The sequence below is a fragment of the Musca autumnalis genome, unplaced genomic scaffold, assembly GCF_047663935.1.
Source record: "Musca autumnalis isolate F117 unplaced genomic scaffold, ASM4766393v1 scaffold_2, whole genome shotgun sequence".
NCBI lineage: Eukaryota > Metazoa > Arthropoda > Insecta > Diptera > Muscidae > Musca > Musca autumnalis.
The window spans coordinates 87956408-87976382 of NW_027411755.1; the positions used below are offsets into that span (position 1 = coordinate 87956408).

Consider the following 19975-nt stretch of genomic DNA (forward strand, 5'->3'; position numbering starts at 1 on the left):
TTCTTTTTATAACTTAATTTAATTCCTTTTTATTTTATGTTTTGTTTTATTGTTGTTGCTGTGTCGTTAATCCTTTGTTTGGGTTATTTTTGACTTTTTGGTTTTTTATTATTTAATTTAATTCATTATTCATATTTTTATAATTGTTTCAGGAATTGTCGCTTATATTAATTTTGTCATTTGAAAAATGTGATGTCGCCTGACCTGGTAATCGAACCCCGGACATTCAGATTGCAAAGCGAGCATGCTTACCATTGCACCACCTGCGTATATAACCATCTATGTACAAATGTCTTATTTGTTCAACTTACAACAAATCTAAAAATATATGTAAGCTGTCTAATTTGTATCCAAATAAAGGATGGAAAATAGATATGTCTATCTAATTTCCATCCTTCATTGGGATATAAATTAGATAGCTTACATTTATTTTTAGATACATATGTTATTGTTGTTATTTGTCTATCGTATTCTTTTCTAAATGGTGACTGTATACGATACAAATGGGATAACAATGCAATTGTTATTGTATATTAGACAAATGTCGCATTTTTACAGAAAATTAGACACCAAAAAGATCCTCATTTATAAAATTAGATAAAACTCACTTCCAATTGCTGGCAGGGAAATGAGAAATAAAAACAAAATACACATATACATACAAACATTGGAATATGTGTGTGTTTTTTTTTTTTTTTTTTTTTTTGAGAAAATAAAATGTGTCGGTATTTTGAATTATTTTATTTGATTGATTTCTTCAAATTAATGAATGAAACAGCTTTTAAAATGTGTCTACAAAATTTTTATTTTGTTTCAAGAATGTGATGCATAAATTTGTTTCAAGATTTTCGGTGTTATTCGCGAGTTTACGTCCTACTCGACAGCTACAAAGCAAGTGAGTGATTTTGACATTCTCTTTCTACAAGAGACAGTCCTTTCGAAATACATAAACCCAAATTTACAGGAAAAGTGTACGTTTACGTGTTATTTCGTATGGCTTGTCGGTCGCATAGATTTTCGTTTCGAAGGTGTTTACATGAACGGAAAATGATTTTTTTCGACTTCCGAAGCGCAAGAAACCTTTCGGTCGACATACATGAACAGGCTGTTACTTTTCAACTTCTAGTGGCCACAGAATAACTAGTTATTCTAGTGGTCTTAAAATAACTACAAACTGAGTGCGACATGTCCTTGTAAAAATAATGGGGAAGAAAGGGGGTTTGCGAGTAGTTACGGCTGCCAAAAATCCCTTACAAAACAATGATTTTGGGAGGACTATTTTTGCTGGGTGGCAACAAATTTCAGGGGAAAGGTTAATGGTCCCAACGAAAACTAAATACGAAATTTAAGCCATTTCGGTGTCATAATTAGGCTAAACCCCTGAAAATGTCAAAAATCGGGTGGTGCAGTTCTATGGACACATGGATCCGTAAACAAATTTCTTGGGGAAATTTTGTAGCCCCCAAAGAAGACTAAATACTAAACTTCAGCTATTTCGTTATCACACCGAGGCTTAAACCAATATCGAGAACCGAAAATTCTCTGTAGCGAAGACTACATTTCAGCCGTTTTTGTGTGATAATCTGACTAAAACCTCGAAAATATCGAAAATCGGTAGGTAGTGTTATGGGGGCTATACCAAAACGTGGACCTAACGCCAAATTTATAGGGGACATTTTTGTACTCCCAACGAATACTAAAACCGTGAAATAAATGTACCAAAAATTGGGAGGTACCGTTCTATGAGGGCTAAATCAAAACATGGGTCTGTGGCAACAAATTTCAGGGGAATGGTTAATGGTCCCAACGAAAACAAAAACGAAATTTAAGCCATTTCGGTGCCATAATTAGGATAAAATCCTGAAAATGTCAAAAATCGGGTGGTGCAGTTCTATGGACACATGGATCCGTAAACAAATTTTTTCGGGGAAATTTTGTAGCCCCAAAGAAGACAAAATACTAAACTTCAGCTATTTCGTTATCACACCGAGGTTTAAACCAATATCGAAAATCGGGCGGTATCGTTCTAGGAGTAATAGAAACATCTGTACCAAACTAAATAGCTCTATCTTAAATTTTGCCATCTGTATCTTGATTTCAATAGACGGACATACAAGAATATAACTACTTTATAGAGTCTCCGATAAATTTAATTATATACTCCATGTTATGGGGGATATAAAAATGCAACCTCGTTTTTGATGCAATTAAATAGCAATCACAGTAAATTTATATAAGCGAATTTTACTTGAAACCCCATATACACGTACATATGTATATGTTTCTAGTAGAAATTGTTTATATTTATTTTTTGACAGGCAAAAATTATGAGACCTTATACAGCGTATGATTGTTTGCTTTGGTACATGTCACGCTGTGAATACTGCAATCGAAATGCACATGTGGGCGTTATTTTTTGCTAGTGTAACGTAGTGTATGTGTGTGTCTGCAGTTAAGTGCATTAGGCTGTGGCAGTGGCTGTCAGAATCTCTTTGTGTTCGTAAAATTTCTGTTATAGTATTTGCAATTATTTTTATTTGCAACAGTTTCATATTATTTTACAACAACGGAAGAGTTAGTGCAGTGGTGGTTAACAGGAAAACACCCATACCATCTCTTAAATAAAGAACACAAAGAAAAAAGTTCCTTTGCTAAAATGTCCTTGCAAATGTGTATGTGTCTGGCTGGGCAAGTGAGAGTGCTGTAAAAATAAATAAATAAATGGGGAAAATAAAATAGGAAAATGAAATTGAAAAAAAAAACTGAAAGATGACAGGTTTACTCAGCGCAACCATTTGCATCTATGAAATATTCAAACACACGCTTCTACGCTCCATTACACTTGTGTTTGCAATAAATTAGCAACTGACGATAGGAGGGACAATTACAAACGCCCGTACTTTTGCGATTGCAAGTGGGCGACTAGTGAATAATGGCGAGAAAAGAAAATGTTTTCCTTATCTTTTCCTACTTTCGTTTGCTGTTTTAGGCTGAAACTTTTGTTATTGGCTGTATTATGCGGAAATCATGTGTGAAGTTCAGGGTCATGATCGTACCACATGACAGTGCAAAGGACACGGACACGTGTGTATCAGGTTCTTTTCAATTAGCTAAAACGTGACGTACCATAAATTTGTTGGTGACTGCCTTTCGAAATAAAAATTCGTAATATTATAATGAAATAGCGCATGCAAGCATATTTTAGATTCAATAAATTTTTCATTGAATTAGTACCAAATTGCAAATGTTGATTGAGGACGAAAAGGGCATTGAAGGAAGCGAGTTAGAAGGTCGAATTGTTCTGCGAAAAACTGCTTACTTGCGAAAAAATACAATGCTGATTCAAGACGGCTTATACAATGCTGATTCAAGACGGCAAAATATTTATCATCTGTCCTTCGGAGTTCTGTATGCACTGACCAAGGGCTTTCATTATCATGCACCCCAAGATACATGCACTTCGGTAGTGCTACCCCCTATACATATGAAGCGAAAACAACGAATCTTTAGATTTCCTTGTCAAGATAAAAGTTGACTTGGTGAACTATGGGAAGGGTGCCATTAGCGACTGCCAGTGTAAATGGTATTCCTTATAGGCCCATTATTACATCCTTTCTGTAGTTAAATTTTGGGCGGTATCGGACAGATAACCCGTTTTTTGTTCCTACAAGTTTCCTTTAATAATAAGTGTCAGAGAAATTAAGAGGAGGTTTGTGTTCCTTTTAAAAATTAAAGTGCGCCCGAGAGTATGCTTCACCAAAAACAAGAAAAATTTGAGAGCAAATCCAAATCAACCAATCACATTTGAATAAATGTGATGTTTACAGTCTTTTTTGCTTGATATACTCATATTTTTACAAAATGTAACATTTATTTTAAATGACAGATGTAATAATCAATCTCTGGTAATGGATTTTAAAGACAAGATGTAAGAACGGGCCATAGAAGGATATTGTCAGCATGGGTGCCAACTAGAGATGGGCGCGTGCCTAAAAATTAGGCACGAACATGCACGAACACGGACCAAAATTTTTATGCACATTCACGCACAAACACGGCGTTTTTCGAGAAGGCACGAACACGCACACTCACGCACGAAATTACAAAAAATAGAGAAATCGATATAGGTGTACATTTTTTGTTCAAAAAATATTCATATGGGGTTTTCTGAGTGAAATCGGACACTTTTTCAATATGAGGTTTTTGATTTCCTTTATTATTTGCTGTGGTGATGCTGCTCATCAACAAAATATTTCAGTATATTTTCTGATTTTTTCGACCAACGGCTCGCGCCTTGAAAAAGTCGAATTCTATGAAAACTATATGCAAATAAATACTTATAACTTCATTAATATTGGTCCAATTTGAAAAAAATCTTTCTTGTATGATTTGCTGTATTTAATAAAAAATTGAAAACAATTTGGCACAGTGCAATTGGATTAATTTTTCGCGCTTTAATATTTAAAATCAATTTATAACAATGACTCCTTCGATTTTCTTGAACTTTTTTGTATAAAACTACCATCAATTACAAAAATGTTATGTCCTATTTGGTAGTGGGATTCGAATGATTACTATTTTTTCTTAGTTTTTTAGAATTTGTCAACATAATTTTTCCGAAAATTTTGCCTTTTTATGCGAAGATAATTTTTAGTATTAATTTCTCGTTGAATTCGAGCTTGATGATAAATAATGCAAGTGAAAAAGGACGGCCGACGATTCGAACCCATGACATGGCCTGTTTCGCCTTTGGTAAAGGCTCCTCAGATATATAGGATGTGGGATGGCTTCGCTTTCATCTAACTTTTCCTCTTTCAAATGCAATTTGTTTTTTACAACGCTGAATATTTCTTCAGTCATTATATGGCTTTCATGCCAGAAGATTATTATTTAGATACGAATTAGGATTTGAATATGAAATACGTAATGTTTAAAAATATCGCGGGCAAAAAAAACTTCATTCAGTAATACCCACTAATGCTGGTACACCAATTTCTAAACCATTCTTAAAATCGCAAAATAAATATGTTTTTGGTAAAATAAGATATTTTTCGCAGTAGTATATAGAAAAACGTTACTGACAAATTTCAAAAAAATTAAAATAGTTATTATTCGAATCCCACTACCAAGTAGGACTTAAATTTTTTGTAATAGATCGTAGTTTGTTAAAAATTTATTTTAAATATTAAATCGCGAAAATAGCATCCAAGCCCACTGTGCAAATGTTTTTGCTATTTTTTATTTAGTAGCTGATAAAACAACAAAACATTCAAAGAATGATTTTTTCAAATTGGACCAATATTAAAGAAGTTATGTGTATTTCTTTGCATATAGTTTTCATAGAATTCGACCTTTTAAGGCACGAAATCCCTGGGGCCGTTGGTCGAAAAAATCAGAAGATATACTGAAATGTTTTGTTGATGATGAGCATCACCACATCAAAAAATAAAGGAAATAAAAAACCTCTTATTGAAAAATTGTCCGATTTCACTCAGAAATCCCCATATGTATTTCTAATTTTTCTAATCTTTTTTAATTTCTATTCTTATTTAAAAACATTATTTTATCCAAGTTAGAACTCAAAAGTCTAGTACGCCTTTCGTTGTGAATATATGTGGAAAATCTCCCGCTTGTTGCTGAGCTGACGGGTATAGCCAACAATTTCCTGGCTAATTCTTTTAAATATTTTAGATTAGACTGTTTCCAAAAGTTTAAAACATCAGTCTGGCTAGATACGGCACTCGATAATATGTACCAATTACCGTATCAATTGGAGACTTTTTCATTTTTCGCCTTTTTGCCATTTTGATCCAAAAACTCTGAAAATTCGTGTAAATGTTGCATTGTAATTTCCTGCTCATCATTAGAAACTCTATGTTCTCACTTTGTATATCAAGAACCATTGTTTTTACATTAACTAATAAAAAATTCTTCTCCTTAGCTTTCAAATCTTTTATGAATTGAGTCAATGGTATCAATTGAGCAGACTTTTAAAAGTTTTTTAGACCAAAGGGCAAATATGTGCGTAGTAGGGTACTTTTCCGAGCTTAATTTTTCGGAACACTCTTTGAATACTTTATGAAAACCCAATAGAGGTTCTAGCAAACTTTAAGTCAGATATACGATCCACCTCATTCTTTTGTAGGAAAATACTCTTAATCTCATTGTGGACTTGGTATATGCTCTCAAGCATGTTTAAAATATCTTACAAGGTTTTTTGGACAGCCAATCAGTTTTCCCAATTCGGGAAGAGAATGTTTTTCAATAACACCATCCATAACAGATAATACAGTCAGTTAAACATCTTATTTGCAAAGAGAGTATATTGCGTTAACCCTCTGGGTAGTTTTTGTGTTTGCTTCTCTCATGAACAAAACAAATTGCAAACAAACATCATCTTTTTTATACCCTCCACCATAGTATGGAGCGTATATTAAGTTTGTCATTCCGTTTGTAACACATCGAACTAATCATTTGCTACCCTATAAAGTATATATATTCTTGATCAGGATAAAATTCTAAGACGATCTAGCCATGTCCGTCTGTCCGTCTGTTGTAATCACTCTAGCGTCCGCAATAATTGAGATAGAGTGCTGAAATTATGCACCCGAGGGTCTTTTTTCCATAGGCAGGTCAAGTTCGAAGATGGGCTATATCGGTCCAATCTTTGGTATAGCCCCCCTATAACGGTACCTCCCGATTTTCGGTATTTTGAGCATTTTAGTAATAATTTTTAACCGAACTAACTGTAATTTGACATTTGAGGTTCTCAGTGGTTATGAAACAGCTCCAACGAAACATCGTCAACATAGGTCCATGTTTTGGTATACCCCCATATAACTGTACCTCCCGATTTTCGGGAATTCTCAGTGGTCACGAAATTTCTTCGCAAAAATTCGTCAACTTGGATCCATTTTTGAGGGTCTACATTGTTTTGATGAAACTACCCTCAATTTGACTCTTGAAGTTCCCTGCAGCTATAAAACTTTTCCGCCAAAACATTTTAAGATAGGTTGACTCTTTGATATAGCCCCTTAGGTGGTACCTTTCACCTAGCTGAACACATTTTTTTAGATTAGATTAGATAAAGTCTGGGGCACGGAAAATTCCTCTAGGGGAAGAAAGGCCTTGGTGAGTATATTATGAACCCCGAAGGACAGATCCGCCGTGAGTCGAACTTTCGCGTTATGGCGTGATGAAATTTTTGTTAGCGACCCTGTGGGCCATTGTCGAAAAGTTGTTCCACCTAAAATTGTGAAAGGACCCTAATTATTCCATTTTAATTAAGACTATTTTATGGTGGAGGGTATAAAAAGTTCGGCCCAGCCGAACTTATCGACTTTTTACTTGTTTTTTACTCATACTCTGGCCTCTCCAAAACAAAACGGTAATAAAGTCATTACTAGTCATTTTTTGGTAGGTTTTATATTCTTGTTCGATTTTCGTGTTTAGTATGGTCACTTGCACGACTTCTAAAGGCAGACCAAAAGTTTAGCACGATCGTGTCACATAGTGCAGATCGTGTTTAGTCGTGTCGTGCAAAACCGTGTCGAACAAAAAAACACGATCACGCACGGCCAAAAATGTATTCCGGCACGTCACGCACAAACACGGCGTTTTTCGAGAAGGCACGACCACGCACTACTCACGGCACGACACGCGCCCACCTCTATACCGGATCCAAATTTTTGCTGGGTATCATTGCGCAAACAGAATTAAACCTAAAAATGGCTTAAATGGATATGTCGATATATGACTATGTCATGCCCATACAGGCATTTGAAATACGCTGCTTAAGCTACGTCATATATGAATGACGTACACGAAATGACGTAAAGCAGGGACGTAGCCAGAAATGCATAACTAATTCACATTTTATTATTTCTTATGAAAATTTGTATGAACATGTGAACCAAACACAGCCAAAATACATACATATGTATTGATATGTGTAAAATAAATATTTTTGTTTCTTTCAAAAGGATATTGCTTAATTAATTATAAACATTTAATTCATGTGTTTCATTTTCTGTTTTTTTATTTTTCCTTATCTAAGGCAGAGAGACAAATCCCAGCAAAAAAAAAAAATCTTCCCAAAATAATGGGGTTTGTAAGGGATTTTTGGCAACCGAAACTCCTTACAAATCCCCCTACTAATCCATTATTTTAACAAGGGCATGGCGCACTGAATTACTAGTTATTCTATGACCACTAGAATAAATAATTATTCTATGGTCACTGGAAGTTAAACAAGTAAGAAAAGCGTTAAGTTCGTTCGGGCCGATCTTTTTATACCCTCCACCATAAATTTCAGCCATTTCGGTGGATTAATGTGGCCACTACCTTCAAAATACCGAAATTCGGAAGGTACCGTTCTATGGGGGCTATATGATGGCGTGGACCTATACCTACAAATTTCTGGGGGAAAGTTTTATACGCCTAAAGAAGACTAAATACCAAATTTCAGCCATATCGGTGTGATAATGAGGCTGAAACGTTCAAAATATCGAAAATCGGGAGATATTGTATTATGGGGGCTATATCAACACGTGGACCTATATAAACATTTTATGGTAGAAATGTTTCTTAGCCTCTGGAAACACAAAATACAAAGTTACAACCGATTCTTTGGTCAAATGGGTCTAATACATTCAAAATATATTAAAATGACGCGTACTTTATAAGGGGTCTTATGTGGGGACTATACCAAAACGTGGACCTATATAACCCAACTTTGGTAGGAATGTTTTCTGGCCTCTGAAGACACAAAATACCAAAATAACACCCAATTCTGTGGTCAAATGGGTCTAATACATTCAAAATATATTAAAATGACGCGTACTTTATATGGGGCCTTATATGGGGGCTATACCAAAACGTGGACCTATATAACCCAACTTTGGTAGGAATATTTTTTGGCCTCTGGAGACACAAAGTACCAAATTACAACCAATTCGGTGGTAAAATGGGCCAAATATCTTAAAATTTCCTTAAAAAGACGACGCGTCACGCGTCATTTTGTATGGGGGCTATACGAAAGCGTGGACCTACATAGCCCGCTTTCAATACCAAAAGTCCTACGTAAATATAACATATTTTCCCAAAATTTCATCAACCTACGTCAATCCGTTCGGACGCTAGAGTGATTTCCACAGACGGACAGACAGACAGACGGACGGACATGGCTATATCGATGTAGAATTGCACGCTGATCAAGAATATATATACTTTGTGGGGTCTACAATGATTATTTCGAGTAGTTACAAACGTAGTGACAAATTTAATATACCCCCATCCTACACGCAGAGAAAAAATATTTTTCGCTTTTGTTGGAACAAAAATATATGTTTTGGTTCCAAAAATGTATTTGTTTTGTTCAAACATTGTAATCCAAATCCAAAAATACCATCTTTTGTTCCAAACATAGAAAACAAAAACAACTTTCGAATTTCCGCAATATTGTTAAAATCGTTAACAATACCGATTGTAGGAACTATCATAATCTAATTTTGTTTACAAAAAGTATTGTCAATACAGAAAACCAGCCCAGAAAATTTTGATTTGAGTGCATATACTTCTCATATACACTTTTCGCATAACTTGGATATATATGTCGCGTATAATATTGCAATCATTGATGAACACAATACATGGTTTGCTGCATTGGCTGACAACAAAGACAAACAAAAAGCCACAAGAACCCACCACAACATAAGGAATAATTAAACACCATAACAAACATGAAAAGGAAAGAAGAATGAAACAAAACAGAAACAAATAAAAACAAGAGTCTCACAAGTACATACACACAAAAACAAAGGTAAAGGCAGCATGTCATACAAACACACCACAACTCACCAAAATTGTTTTTTCAACACGGCATCGAATAGCGAGAGAAGAGAAACAAGTTTTCGAAGAAAAGAGAGAAATATTGTTCAGTTGACACAAACTATTTTTGGATTTACAATACTACATGAGGAATCCAACAATATGTTAACAATACATATTTTGCTCTTGGAATATTGTTGGATCAAACATATTTTTTTCTCTGCGTGTATGGTGGAGGGTATAAAAATAAACTATAAGCTGAAAGAGTATTTTTTTATTTATAGATCAGTTTAGGTGGAATTTATATTCTATTTCAACACACTTCAAATTTTTAATTTATTTCGCTATTTACTGGATTTGAACACTCGAACTTCTGCTTTGTAGCCGAACACACTACATACTAGGCCACGTACACGAACATTAACAATTGTTAAAACGCTTACATAAGCACCACCAAATATTCGATATTTTTTGTAACAAAAATTACCCGGCCGGCGGTGAGCGTTGAACACACAACCCTCTGATTTGTAGTCGGACACACAAGCTCTGTGCCACCGTACTCATAACTAAGTAAGGAGTAATATAAGAAGTTATTTTTGTTTACATTACTTTGTTATGGACTACATAAGCTTTGTTCCTTTACTTTTTTAATGGTAAAAATGGTAAAAGTGAAAACTGTCAAAATTGCTCTCTCATGAACAGTTTTACCAGAAAAGTAAAGGAACGAAAAAATTGTAGATCTGGTAGCAATGTCAAAAAGAAACATAAAAAATCATTTTTTTTTTTTCTTTTATTTCACAGTTTTTAATTTTGTTTTGTCAGCGTTCGCCTTTTTCTTCTGTTTTTTGTTCATTTTTTTTTCTTCATTGTCAAATAATCGTCAAAAAATATCGAAAAAACAGTTCTGCCATTTTTTACCTGAAGAATTAGCCTGGTAGCCTGTGGTAGAAGAGAAAGGTTGTAACAAATGGTAAGTAAGTAAAGGAAAATATCTATAATGACTAACGGATCCGAATTTTTGCTGGGATGTAAATATTATTGCTTAATTTTCCTCTTACTTATTCTGTATACCTTGAGTAATACGAGGACAGTTCGGAAACTTCTTAGCCTAGCACAAAAAGCGCGGTATAAACAGACAAAAGTTAAGTGTTTTGGAAACTTCCATCTCTGTTATGAACACATGTTAAATTTTGTTTCGATCTGGCAACTCCTTCATATAGAAACAGGTGTTCAAAAAAGAAGCATCCGCAATTTTTTTACAATGGAAAAATTAGAAATGCGTGCTGTCATTAAATATTTACATAAAAAAGGTTTATCGGGACAAGAAATTCATAATGATATGGTGAATGTGTTAGGTGAAAGTGCTCCTTCATATGCAACAGTAAAAAATTGGGTTGCTGAATTTAAACGTGGTCGTACAAGCATTGAAGATGAACCACGTAGTGGACGTCCAAAAACAGCAACAACAACAGAAATTGTAGCCAAAGTGCATGATATGGTATTAAATGATCGACGAATAAAAGTGCGTGAAATTGCTAATATCATGGGCATCTCAAATGATCGAGTCCATTTTATTTTGCATGAAGAACTACAGATGAAAAAGCTTTCTGCAAGATGGGTGCCGCATTTGTTAACTGTCGATCAATAAAAATCTTTCCTTTCATTTCATATTATTTGACTATCTCACTTAAAATGTGTACGAGTAACACGTGCATACATATTAAACTCTCGTTTTACTTGTTTGTCATCTAAAATTTCCAGCTCTATATGCAGTATACACGAGTATACTACACTTAAATGCAAATTATATTCTTCTAAATTGTCAGAACAAAAACACCTGCGACGATCGCAAGAAAAATTGGATTTTTAATAAACGTTTTCGACCCACTACAGCGACATATGTAATATCAATTTTCGAACAAAGTTTTTTTTTCTACGAAATTGCCGTAACGGATGTAAAAATAACATGTTGATGATGAAGCTATGGTTTTGACTGTTTTATAATTGTCCTTCATTTCTATTACATTGCTACTCTTTCGTTGTAAATCAACCCGTGATTGGGACTACGACTGCTTTCAACCCAGTGATTTTTTCATAGTTTATTTGTTGTAATTTTTTAAATGTAACCATAAATTGACAAAAAAAGAATTAAACGGAAAATGCTAAAAACAATACTAGTATTGCCACTGAAAAAAACCGCTGAAACTTGTGATTGTTTAAATTTTATGCATCCCTAAACATTTATTGTTCATTGCAGTTGATTTAACTCAGAAATATATGTACATCCATTCGAACATGGATATCATGCATTATTGTATTTTCACATATGCGCCAGCCAGCCAGCCAGTTTTGCCGCAAATGTTGCACATAGAATTGTATTTGTGGATGGCTGTATATTTGGTTGTTTCACAGTGGTTTGCATATTTGTTTTTCCTGATGTATAACATTTTTTGGCATTGCCTCATCCGCAGGATATACTGGTGGGAGTGAAAAATGGGCGTTAAAACGTCATGTCGAAATAATTGAAAACACATACCAGTTTTGTTATCCTTAGGGCTGCACGACCAATAACAACACCACTACCATCACCAGCAGCAAGCAAATAACCAAAGTGTTAACAACTTTGAACCGTTTGCAGCTGCTAATGCAAACACCAAGCAAAGTGAAAATGCGAATGGGAGAAGCCTTCCTAGAGCTTGTAACAAACAAACAAATTTATCGAAGCTGCAAACTTGATTAGTTCACAGTTTATGGTTGCAAGGTTGATTGCTTGTATACGTTAGGGGGACGACATATACAAGGTACGACAATATCTGCCGATATGTACATACATATGTGTATACAGCGTTTTTACTTCAAGAGCATGGATAAGATGTGCCCAACAAAATCAAGGCTGTATTTTATAGTGCCTGGAGAGCAATTCAACTTACATGATTGACAATCTAATAAAGCAAGTTCATTAAGAGCTTGGTCATCAATGAAAACAACAAATATTGTGGTGAGACATTTTATAACATTTTACAGAATTTTTTTGTTAGCTATTTTCAAACAATTTTGTTTTAACAAACATATTTGCCCAATGGAAATTGGATACTGTTTTAATTATTAAAGGCCATGTGGTATTTAATGCAATCAAATAACATTTAAACAAATTGTAACTATATAAAACTCAAAGTCAGATTTGAACTAGTAAAGAAAGGTACAACCAAATTCTGGCGGTGGAAAATTCTATTTGAGGATAAATGTTGTGGATAAGTGTATTAAAAGTAAGGGTACGTGGTGCACATTGGATGGCCAGGTTCGATCCCAAGGCCAGACATTTTCAACTGTGGTAAACATAATTGACGATAAAAGTATATTGAATTTCTCTGAGCTAATAAGAGAGCAGTATGTTTTGCCAAGTTGTTCCGGATGTTTATGTAATCACAGATTTCGCAGGTTGGCGGGCCCCTGTTTCAATTCTGGGCATTCATTATTGGGTCGGCAGGATTTTAATAATTATAATTGTTCCACAAACATCCCTGACGGGACAGGGGAGACTTCTCTCATATCAATGAGTGCACCCCGATTCATATTAGCTCAATGATATAGGACCTACTGTTTATAGCCGAGTCCGAACGGCGTGTCTTACGACACCACTTTATAGAGAAGTTTTACATGGCTGAAATACTCAGGAAATGTCGCCTACATTACTGACGGGTATTTTGCCACCGTTGAAAATTTTGATGTTGCCTGGCCGGGGAATCGAACCCACGACCTTCTGCGTGCAAGGCGGGTGTGCATACCATTTGCAGGATTTTAAAAACATAAAAAATTTCCTGTTTCCCTAATATAATTGTGTAAAAAAAAGTTTTGGTTTGTGGCAGTATATTTTTGTGAATATTGGGTTCCTTTATTTTGGCAATTATGTGTTTCGCTGGTACTATTCAGTGCTCCGATTACCATGGAATATTTTTGTGGTTTGTGTGTAACACTGAATATTACAAGCGATAAAATCTCAAGAAAAGGCTTTATTAAACTGAATTTATGTTTATGTTCATGAAGGAGGTACCAGAAGAGTCCGTTTTCCAAATGTTATGCCTGAACATAACTCCTAAAATAATTTTAGTACTTATGTCCAACAATGTACTCGATGCTATGTGTCCGCGTACGTAACTCCCGAAAATATTTCGAAGAAAATTCTGCCTTTGTTGTCAGTGTTTACATCTGTTTAAGGATTGTTGTCTCAAATCCCTGCCGAAGGCCGGGAGTTTTTCTTTTATATCTTATAATATTTTAATATTTATCTTATAATATTTATAAAGTTTATAAGGCAAAGGAGACAAATGTTGGTAGGAGCAAACATCAACTGGGATTATCATCGTGTTGCAGCAAAGATCCGTAACCCGACATAACGTAGAACAAGTAAAAAGGCGTGATGTTTATACCCTCCACGATAAACTATGTTTTCTCAACTTACATGTAATAATTTTTTTTTGTTCTGTTACGAAAGTATCAATGCCCATAATCGTAGGTGGAGAAGTTGTTAAGGCAAGGGCTTCGGAGTCGAGCCATACACCGTCTCCAGTCCAATTTTTTCACGACTCCGACTCAAAAGGCTTGAGGCCTTGATGTCAAAAAACGTTTAAAATTTTTGATTTACTCTTGGGGGCTAGTTTGAAGCTTTACATCTTCAAGGTCATCTTTGGGGTTAAGTTCCTTTTACAACATTTCTGGGGTTTTGGTCTGTAGAAACAAAATAACATTAACAAATGCTATTTTTTATATTTTTTTCTCAGGTTCTGGTCCGTCCATAGATTCTAAAGTGTTCAAAATTCGAGAAAACAACCAACAACTAAAATGTTCCTAAGGTCTCCGTAAGCAACTTTCCAGAATATCTGAACTTTCTAGGAACGGTTCCTAAAGGCCAAAATAGTAAAATAACTTTAAAAATTCAATTATCCGTGGCACATGTCTTTTTTGTATTTTATAACGCTGCGGTGTTAGAATATGGTTAATTGCTTCGTGTTGCACAGTGTACTGTGATGAAAAAATTTGGAAATACATAAAATTGGGCCGTACCGTTATATAGTGTTATGTTTTATAATGTGGTGGTATGGGGTTATATCAAAACGTGGACCGATATAATCGCTTTTGAATACCAAAAATCTTAAGAGTAATTTTGTTATCAACATAGATATTAAAAGGGTTGTATTTAAATTATGGTTCTTTAGCTGATTTAAAGAATTGTTGATATTACCAATTTTTTATAATTTCATAATTTTGTTATCAACATAGAGATTAAAAGGGTTGCATTTAAATCATGGTTCTTTAACTAATTTAAAGAATTTTTGATATTACCAATTTTTGATAAATGTAGAATAAATTGTTGCCCGGAGTCGAGCTTTTTTTCACGACTCCGGCTCCTACTCCGACTCCAGACTCCGAAACCCTGGTTTAGGCCACTGGGAACCCCAAATACCTAATTTATTTAATTCGATCACCTGAAAACTGAAATCGGGCGGTACCGTTATATGCGGGCTATACCACAATGTGTGCCCATGTCCACAATTTTTAATGGAGACCATTGTTTACTACTAAGAATTCTAATTGCCAAAGACCAAAATGCAGATAATAATTTCCAAGGAACCCACCGAAGAGAGGAATTCGGCATATAGGGCTATTCTACAATCAGTAGCAACGCGTAGCCCACGACGTTAATTTGACAATACAATAATGCTAAATTCAATTGAAAATGCCCATAATAATATGTATACTAGGGTTATGACTTTTTGACATTTTTTCTTAAAAATGATTTCCAGTAGCAGGAATGAATGAACTTTTGCTTATTAATACCTAAAATAATAGTCATTCCATTTACTCGTTAAAAAAGGTTCCGCACAAACCACTTTCAAATTATATATGTGTGAAAAAATACTATGAAATGTGATTTTTTTGTCAAAAAATATATCCTGTTGTACGAATGAATGACCCTTTGCCTATTAGTTACTAAAATAATTATCATAATTATCAATTATGTATGATATAAAATCGTATATATCTAATGATATATATGATGCTAAAATCTGTGAGAAACAAAGGGTTGTCATTTTGGTTATGTCGTGTTGCCCTAAAGCGTGTTTTTAGTGATATGTCTGCTTACAGAGGATTTAAACAAATTGATCAAAGTTTTGAAACATTAAAATTTTAAATGCTTTTTTTCTGGAAGTTTTTATCCAATCACCTCATAAATAAGATTTTATTTAATCTTAGGTAAAAAATTTAAAAGGTTGTAAAAAAGTCATAACCCTGATGTATACAAATCTAAAGAATAACAAACGCCAAAACGGCCTAACCCACATGCCCGGAACCTTTTGAAATAAATACTAAAAAGCTCCATATTGCATTATTTTAATAGGTAGTATAACCTAGTGTTATACAGTGCAATATAGAGTTTTTTTGTATTTATTTCAAAATGTTCCGGTTAGATCTTTATAGTCAGTTTGATTCTTTTGGGCGTGTGGGTTAGGCCGTTTTGGGGCTGAGCGCCTCAATTATAATTCTAAGAAATGTCCATATGGACACTCATTTCAATATCAATTACTACTTGAAAATAAAATTCCCTCTGTTGCGCTTCCAATGGTAATAGTTTTCTCAAAAACAAATTGAATGGCATAGTTTCAGATTTAGTTTTGATTCATTTTCGTTTGCACATTCAAAAACTTTTTCAATACCACAACATAAAATTCAAGTTTCCCAGAATATACAGGCCAAAATAAAAGTTCGTCTCTTAAACCAAAAACTGTCATTCCACGGTGAGCAAACATCATCATTTGTGACCCACACACCCACACACCAACAATCACAAACAAGCAAACACACAAATATCCACAACATTCGACCACAGAAACAATGTTGCAATCTTAATTTAACAACAGCAACATAGTTATGGAGAAAGTTGATGAGAGAAATGTACAAAAATCAAAACTTTTACCACACAAACCACTATGCAAAATTCATCAAATCACAAATGCAGCATGACACGCTGTGTGGACGACCCTGATGAACCAACCATACTGCAATGGTTGGTTGGTTCGTTCTATTGCTATGTTCAGTACAGCAGTCAATGCATTTTAACCCACACTCCCAAGTGGTTTCATTCTAAATCATTTTGTAGGCGACATTCAGTAGCAATGTAGGCTAAATACTCACATACAAACAGAAAAACAGACAGACCGCAGGGGTGACAAACAAACACATTCCAATGATCAATTTCATACTTTTTCATGCATACACGCATACATACATACAAAGTATGGTTTGTATTCTATGCATGTGCATTGTTAACATTTTAGCTGACTGTGCGAGTTGAACTGAACGGTTCAAGATTTAATTTCAAGGCAAAAATTATTACAGTTTTTTCGGTATACAGTTTTGTGTGTGTAAGTTAGTTCAATTCCAAGAACAGATGGATATTAATGTGTTGAAAGAGGGATATATCAGTCGAACTTTTGGGATACACAACCTATATAAATTGTTATATCCAATTATTTAATATTTTTAGTGATTACATAAAGGTCATAATATAAATTCTATAAAGAACAAAAAATTCATCATAATTGCTTGATTGAATCTTTAGTTTTTAGTTTTTTTTAACTGTTACGAAAGTTTCTTGAATCCGATATTACTCCCTCAAAAGTTTAGTATTGTCCTTACTTATTGTCTGGTCACTCTAGCAATTGTTCCACATAAAGTGATTTAATTTTTTCCTAATATTATGAAAATAAATTTATTTGCTCGGTCTGCTTCAGATAAATATTTTTGTACCTACGCACAGAAGGATACGGTCATACTGCAGGCCAATGTGTTTTTTGCATATTAGTAATACGTAGACATCATAGACTTGGATATAATTATATGTACGTAGGTGTTGACCTCGTCTTGCGTATAAATCTCAAATAAGGACGAAAACATTCAGAACCAGTAACAAGTAAAAAATATTAAAGTTCTTCCGCTCCGAACCTGCCTATTGAATATTCCAACAATACATTTGGGCCGAAAAGTTAGAGTAAAACGTCAAAATACTTGAAAGTGATCGGTACGGATTTTCTAACTCATTTTTTGAGTTACCGACAAATGTTGGTAAATATAAGAGTTAAAAGTTTAAATAAAAGTTGACAACACTGTTGCTATCGATTTGTTTTGGTCGCTAACTTACCGAAAAATATCGTTAATTAACGAATTTATAAGCATTTTAATTTTACCGATTTTTGTCGATAACTCAAAATATGTTTTAGAGAATCGCACTTCTGGCCGAAAATGTTGAAAACGTCGTTTTTCAAAACGTAAATCTATGCCCACAATTTCTGGTACAGAAGGTTTTTCACCTATGTCCATAATTTTTGGTGGAAAAATTCGTTAACCACTGGGGACCCTAAATGCTAAATAACGTCCAATGTGGGCAGAACACGTAGCTAAAAATTTCAAAATTCTTGAAATCGGCCGATACCGTTATATGGGGGATATTCAAAAACTTGGACCTTTGTTTAAAATTTTTGGTGCACAAGTTGTTTGGTCACTTCGAGACCTAAATGCCAAATTATATCCAAATTGGGAAGACAACGTCGATGAGTAAAATATATCTGAAATCTTTCGGTACCGTTATATGGCGATATTCGGAAGAGAGAAATTTCTTGGCCATTGGGAACCCAATCCATCAAACCCAATCGTCCAATTTGGACCAAAAGCGTCGATAAAAACCTTTAAAAACTTGAAATCGGGCGAAATCTTTATATGGGGGCTATTTCAAAAAGTGACCTATATGGATAATATGTAGTCGAGAAGGTTTGTGGCCACTTCGATCGCTAAATGCCAAACTACAATTTGGATAGAAAACGTCGATAAAAGCTTCGTAATTTAGGGGTTATTCCAAAACGCAGGACCGTATGGCCCATCTTAAGCTACCTGCGCCTGTGTTGAATTTTAGCGTCATGTCGCTATTTGTTTGAATGGTAAAGTGATTACAGATGGACTGATGGACATGCATAGATCGACTTAGAATTTTAGCCTGACCGAGATTATATATTTATACATTATAGGATCGCAAATTATTATTTCAATGCGTTACAAACGCAAAAACAACCATTATATAGTGGAAGGCACAGTGGTTCAGAATCGTTCATTTGGCCCGACATTCTGTAACTATTGAACGAATAGATTTATTTTCGTAATTATTTTGTTCGATAGATAACACATTCAGCTTTCCTGTGAATGAAAAATATGGTCAAATTCGGTTTAGAAGTTCTGAAGAATTCAAGGTCAAACTTTTTTAGTTTTTTAACTATTTTTCATCAAAATATTCACCGAGTATCTTTCTGCGAATGCGAAACCGGTGCACAGTACTGTCACTTACATGGGAAGGTGTAAAAAAATTCGTGTAGATAATATATCGTACTGAAATTTTTATTAATGGGTGCTGATGACCTGGAGAGACTGTAACAAAAACGTTGCAGTCCTATAACGAATCGTCATGAATTGAAGTATTTTACTGTAACCAACATATTGTTCAACCGAATTTTCTGTAATCCGCTGCCAGGAGTTCTTATTGCATAGTAAACCTCCCCTCGAAAAATTGTCAGTATTGGTCCATGATTTGGTGTACTCCCTATATGATTTATATTTCGATTTATTTCGGCAGATGTTAACCAAATATTCAAACCGAATAGGTTCGGAACACCACCTTATAAAGAAGTGTGATATTGATTTACCTTTGACACACAGCTTCCATATAGGGTTACCATCCATTTTTCGGAACTTTATACGATTTAATCACCTTTGTTATTATATATTTTGGTGTTGGTATTATATATTTTGGTGTTCAGTAAGGGAAAAATCTCCACGTTTTGGCGTAGTCCAACATTAGGATGTCCCCAAAAAGAAAAATTATGTATTTGATTTTTTTTTATTTTTGTCTATCACGAGTTTTCAGTGCGGCTCCAAGTTACCATGACAATAGAAATCGCGAATAGCACAAACAAGCATTATATTGAACCTACATATATGAAATGATAACAAAATTACTTTAAAAGTTTCCAAAAAAATATAATTTAAGCTCCTAAAAACCGAGTTAAGCTTTTGGTCATAACTGCCAAAACCGCAAATGTCCGCA

At 34.4% G+C, this 19975-nt stretch overlaps 1 protein-coding gene across 2 annotated transcripts in view; it reads left to right on the forward strand.

Annotated features, from left to right (window-relative positions):
- Positions 1–19975, forward strand: part of Nlg2 (Neuroligin 2) — a 652897-nt gene that overhangs the window by 85692 nt on the left and 547230 nt on the right. The gene's annotated exons all lie outside the window — the stretch shown is intronic.